Genomic DNA, 6705 nt, shown 5'->3' with positions numbered 1-6705 from the left:
TATTTACCTATTCTCATTTGTATTACACTTATGTTTGACGAGCATACCAAAAATGCTATTTGTTTTTAAGTATTTCTAACGGCTTAGGAGATCCTTCTAGGAAGTTACAATTTTTTTTGTTGAAGAAAATTTTGAAGGGTTATACTCATTTAGACCCACAGATTCTGAATATTTTAATTAAAAATAACTAATTTAATAATTATAAATTTTTAATTCATAAATGTTAATCTCATTTATGAGCCTAAAAGGTTCGTATTGAGGCAAGTTTACCCTGATCATCTCAGCTAAGACAAGGGCTGGACATTGGTGGACTGACTGTCGTAGTCCGTGCAGTGGAAGGGGACGTTTGCCCCCCTCAGCCGGTGGCTGCCTGTGAAGGTCGGGAGGGAAAAATCAATCTCCCCTTAAAACATAGGACAATCACTATACATCTGAGCCGCGAATACTCCCTCTGTCGAAATATGTTTTGAAAGTATTTTTTAGATCACTTTCACCTGGCATAACTATGAAGCTAATATATTATTTTCGTAAAACTTGTTTAACTCATTTTTATACTGAAAGAAATTTTATAACAATACTTACTATTTCAATATTGAGAACAAGAATTGGTAAATTCATTAGCAAAGATTGGTATTTTATGCATTAAAACACGAAATTATGAAAATTGATAATGATATTATCAAATAATGTAAAAGCAATTACAGGGATTAATAGTTTGAGGTACATAAGTTAATACAAATATTCTACAAACTAATATAGTCAATGAGAAAGTGAAAAAGAATAAGAGATATTTTATTTTCTGTAATAGACGCTTACGTCAATTGTAAGTTTCAGTTGAGGAAATCGCAAATCACTATATCAAAAAATCCGAATAGCTTCGATAATCTTCTGATGTTAGCCGAATCCGCCGATCGTACCTTCTAAAGGGTTTAGGGACCGTGTGGCAAATTAGTGTACTGCTCGCTGATTGGCTCCGCCAATTTTCTTACACTTCCACCGCATACATAGATACATGAGTAAAGATATACTTAGTATAGCTTAGTAGCGGAGGCGCGTAATGTGCAAATAGATCTCTGAACCTCGTACGAGAACTCGGCGAAACCACAATAAATTGCGCCATCCGGCTAGGTTGCCACAATCTCCCTGAACCAAAGATATTATACACGTGAACCCTTTGTATCGCAACTCAAAGCCGAGTGCTCACTATGTAAATCGGAGAACTTCGTGTTTTCCGCTAAACTGATCAAGATTTATGTATGGACCGTGTTTTCCAGTGTGATTGAAAAAAAAATATCTATAGATATTTTTAATTTTAATGTAATTCCAGGTTTAACCTTATTAAAACGGAACGTTTCCCTGTTTCTTTTTTTCAATTTTGAATGTTTCTTGGTCGAGTACTTAAGCACCATGCCGTTTTTCACCATTCCAAAAACTTTCACCGCCTTCTTCAAACCCCTTCTCTCAACGTGATTTGCATGCGACGCGTGTGTTATATGTATATATGTACTATGTAAATTTATATATACCAATGAAAAATTCACTGATTAATCAGTGATTTCGGATTTATTCACTAATCAGTTCAGTAACACCAGAGTAAATCTTGTGAAATATAACTTCTAAGTTTTAAAGTCAAGCGTTGCTGTTACTCTTTTGCTTAAGTAGCAAAAAGAATTTCTTAATTGAATAATTTTTTTAATTTTTAGGCTGTAAGTCTGTTGAATTACCTGCAAGAAAAATATACTCTAACTCGTATAAAAAGTTTTCACTTAAGCGGTGCGTACATCGCAGTCCAATCTTGAAAGCAAAGAAATAAGTGAGGTTATTTGTCAGTTAAAAGTATCGAAACTTTTTAACTTTTTTAATATTTGATTTTTAATAAATATTTAATAAATATTTTTAATATTTAATATTTATAATATTATCATTTGACTGAATCTACTAAAATGTTATTTTATTATGACCTCTAAATTGACATGGTGCAGTGCTGCCGACTCTCAAAAGTGTTTATTTTACTGAATAAATGAGTAGCTTTTCACTGATTGTCAGTGACCGATTTCCAGCTATTTTAATCAGTGAAATCTCACTGCCAATCAGTCACATTTCATTGATTCAGATTTAGAGAGTATGCGTACTATGTATAAAAGTAAAGGTTAAGTTAGTACCTCAGCGAATGTGTGTTCCACATGTGTTCTAAATTGGATAGAAATACTAATAATGATAATGATAATGTACGTGTTTTTGTCCGTCACAATTTTTTACCAAGTTTTGTAGAACTTATATCAATTTTACAAAGTAAATTTTTCATAGATAATTAATAGATACTATATTACTTTTTGATATACATAACCGATTTCCCTAAATCATAAAAGATTATAATAAACTGTAATGTCAGTTTTAACGTATTACGTAACTAAATTTCTATGAGTCTATTGTTATTTTTTTACTCATTTTAACTTATTTAAATTTATTTTGAATAAAATCATTCCTTTATCTATTTTTAAGACTTGAATACACAGAAGGTATTTATCCAATCGGAAGAACAGTTAAAAATGATTTGTCTATTCATTTTGTAATTAATATAATTCCTGCTCCGCATTTAAATATATTTATAAATACGCGGACATGACATTGGTTTTCACATTCCAGTTCTTTTCACTTGACATACTAATTCGGAATTTGGCAGCATTTCAATGGATTCATGCATCTCCTGGTTCGTTTCGTGATCTAAAAATCTCGTGGAAGGAGATATATTTCACTACAACGTAAATCTGTCGAGATTATTCGAGACATTAGTCGGGACGCCAATTTTTCTTTTTCTTAAGTAAAATGATCTCCAGAATCGCAAACAGAGTACCAGATCTTCTTCTTTTTTTACCTTTATTTCTACGACTTGTTTTGCTACTTAATGTCACATTAAACATTGAAAATTTGCAATTTTTGAAATTTGTTTACCCCTCTTAACCCTCTATTGCCCATAGTGACATATATGTAACGTTTGGAAGACTTGAGTTTTTTTAAATATGACTTTGAGACGAACATCAATTTTTAACGCAAGGATTTACATGAAAGTCAGGACGGTAATGAGCTAGAATTTTAGTTTTGTATACACTCCGCCATAGGAATAATATACCTAAATATCTCAAAATTCAGAAAAAAAGAAAGTTTTAAGGGCGGTAGAGGGTTAATAGACAAACTCATGAGAAACAATAAATGTTTTAGAAAATTTTCACTCCTACGAATATTTATTGCACAAAATCAAATAAGGTTTAAAATAAGTGGCATCAAATACTTTCAACAGTAACGAAAAGAATATTTTATGAATGAAAAAAAGTGACACTCTTTTGAAACTACCACCTGAAATGAACATTTTCGCAATAAGCACTGATTCCGTCAAGTTCATAATTTATAAGATAACAAAGCTTCTGTCAGAAGTAACTTTATCGTCTTGTACAGACTGGTAATTTTTCATGGCGCAAATTCGTTTTAGAGAAAAAATTCCCACTGGGTGTTTCAGCAAATTATCGCTAATATGATCGGTTTTACGGTCAACATGCAGTCGAATAAAATATCCAAAAAACATGTAAAACACATTTTTTTCAAAAAATAAATTCTATACGTTTTGACCAACGCAACAATGGGGTCTTTTCCAAGAGTCGATTCGATTGAGAAAAGTTATTATTTTTTGCTATTTAAAAAACAAGAAGTTTTTTATGAACACTTTAATCTTTTTTTAATTAGATTTGTTTTTTCGACTTTCGAAAAGGACAGGAATCGTTAGTCAAAACATAGAGGACTTTAAAAAAAAATAAATATGGTTTTTACATGTTTTTTGTAAAATTGTAATATAAATAATTAAATAATTTTTTTATTCATAAAAGCTACTTTCATAACCTCAGAAATAGCTCAAATACTTAATGTTAACGAGAAATACTTGAAACCATACCCAGATGGTCAAGCGTTTGTCGAAAAGAATGCAGGACTTTTCCAAAATTTATCATACGCCCCCAAAATCCGATTTTATGATCAAATACCGTTTTTTGGTAATTGTTTATTTTACCCCTGGTAGAAGTTGAAGTAAAATTAAAAAAAACGAATTTTCGATCAAATATTTAAATGATAAACCATAGATTTGAATCGTGTAACAAAAAAAAATAATGATTTTTAACAAATTGGTTCAAATTTGACCCGAGTAGTTGAATTTTCATTGTAACAAAAACAATTTTTTGCCAAAAATAGACTAGTTAAATTTTTAATTAAAAAAGATAATTTTATAAACAAACATAATTTTCGACGAATCCTATAATAGTGGATCTTTCAAACACAAAGGATTACTTCTTCATAAAATTGTTGATTTTGCAACTTAATAATAAAATTCTTAACTAAAAGTATATTCATCAGGAGGAAACAACTGACAATAATTAATATGAATAAGAGGCAAATAACTTACTAACAAAACATTATATCAGGATAATCCTATTCTTCATTTTCAAACTTCCCTAACTTTTCTCTGTCCCACATTTCATTTTTTCTGACCATTTTTTCAAATGCCACAATCTTAATCTTGTACCATTTGTAACATACAATCTTTTTTACGCGGAATAATACAATTTAAAATTGAAATATAAAATTTTCTAATTTATTAACCAAGGCAGTTGTTTAAAATGCACAGGCATCCACACATTCGTACATTGCCAAGTACCGACTCGACTTGGATATGATGAACGAACTTTCAGTCATCGTCAGCAGTAGTCGAGAGTAGAAAGCACCATGGAAAAAATTTACTTTTTAGGTAACCTCAAGTTACTTTATCCAGTAACTGTAACTAGTTACAGTTACAAGAAAAGGCAGAGTGCGGAGATCGAGTGTAAAGGAAGAAGGGTGAGTGAAGGCAAAGGTGTGAAGGGTGAAAGTAAGTGGTTTGAAGTGAAAATTTAAAGCGTGTGACGTTTTTGAGGCTAGCCGTGGAAAAATAGTTGCTTGATCAGGGGGGCAAGAGGTAAGTGATAAAGGCGGGATACGTCACGGAGCTTTGGGTAAGGTAGGATGCCGACGACGTGAAGTCCACAAACTGGCACCAGAGGGAAACAGTCACTGGACGATCGCACAGAGCAGAACACCGTAGTGGCAGCAACAGCTGACGTTGCTGAAAGAACTGACAGTGGGGGGATGGGCGACGTTGATCGCAGTGGCAGCAGCGGTGATGAAAGTGCCGAGAAGTCGACCCAGGTGGGGAGGGTAGCGGACTCAGATATGGGAATGCAATGCAGAACGCCCTCAAATTTACAGCGTTTTAACAAGGTAGGCAACGCGGGTTCGACAGAAGTCTGGACGAATGGCAAAAAAAGGCAAGTGCAACTAGCAGTGAAGGGGAGGAAAAAAGGAAAAGAGTGGCTGAGGAAGATGCGGTAGAAAGGAACCATGATTACAAGAGAGTAAGAATTAAACGGCAAACACCAGAGCGAGTGATAAGGGGGATGGGGGGATTTTTGAAAAATTGGAAGCTCTCATTCAAGGGTTTAGAGAGGAAACAAGAAAGGGAATGGACGACATGAATAGGGATATGAATAGGCAGGGACACGATGTCAGGAGGGAAGTGAAAAAGGTCAGAGGAAAATGGGAAGAATGGGATACACGCTGGAAGGACGAGAAAGACAAGGTTTAGGGTAAGCTAGAGAGCATTGAGAAAAGACAGAGAGGGAGAGGTTGACGAACAGAGATCTAGAGAAATAAAACAGTTGGAAGAACGGGTATGCAGTCTAGAAATTAGGAATGAGCATATGGGGGAAAAGACAGAGAATTAGGAAATAGTTAAAGGAAATAAGAAGGACGTCCGAAGTGAGAGTGAAAGATTGAAGAAAAGACTCAGTGATATTGAAAGAAGATTAGAAGGGGAAGAAAGGGTAAAGAGGAAAAATAACAGTAGTTAAGGGATTAAAAGTAGAGAGTGAAACAGGAGAAGTGGAAATAAAAAATCTTTTGCGAGACATTAGAGTGCAGGTAACGGTAGAAGGAGTCAAGCGAATAGGAGGGACGAAGAAAGGAAAAGAAGGAATGTTTCTAGTAAAAGTGGGGAGATAGGAGAAAAAGAAAATTATGGAGGGAAAAAATTATTGAGAGGAAGAAAGGTAAGAATTGAAGAATATCTGACATAGAGGGAGAGGAAAAGGAGATGGCAAATAGATCAGAGGGCTTGGGTAGAGAGGAAAAGGGCCATCTGGTGTGGATTATGAGAGACAAGTTATGGATAAATGGAGAGATAAATGGATGAAGAATTAGAAGAATTAAAGAAAAAAGGAAAAAGTCTTGAGAAAGGTAGGGGGAAGGGAGACGAAAAAGAGTCTAGAAATAAATCAGAGGAGTTTCCAAACGGCAAAGGGGAAACAAAGTGAATAGGAAAAAAGAGGGAAGGGAAGAGAGAAACGTGAAAATAGCTTTCTGAAATGTGTCAGGTTTGTAAAATAAGAATAAAGGATTTTGTGAGGAGTTAGAAAAGTGGGATGTGATTATGATGAACGAAACTTGGACATGGAGGAAAAGGATGGAACAATGATAAGAATAATTATAATTTGGAAAGTAGAAATAGCGGTGGTGTGTGTATACACTAGAAGAGGGGAAGAGGAAGGCTGGAGAGTAATAAGGAGGTGGATGGAGGAAAAGAAGGAAGAATTGGTTTTAATAGGGGGGGACTTAAATGCATGGACTGGC

General features: G+C 34.1%; 1 protein-coding gene across 1 annotated transcript in view; it reads left to right on the top strand.

The window, feature by feature from the left end:
- LOC117166891 (myosin regulatory light chain 2-like) overlaps positions 1-6705 on the top strand; it is a 144914-nt gene that overhangs the window by 19015 nt on the left and 119194 nt on the right. The window lies entirely within an intron of this gene.

This window comes from Belonocnema kinseyi, chromosome 1 (genome assembly GCF_010883055.1).
Source record: "Belonocnema kinseyi isolate 2016_QV_RU_SX_M_011 chromosome 1, B_treatae_v1, whole genome shotgun sequence".
NCBI classification, from domain to species: domain Eukaryota; kingdom Metazoa; phylum Arthropoda; class Insecta; order Hymenoptera; family Cynipidae; genus Belonocnema; species Belonocnema kinseyi.
This window is presented reverse-complemented; position numbering and strand designations above follow the sequence as displayed.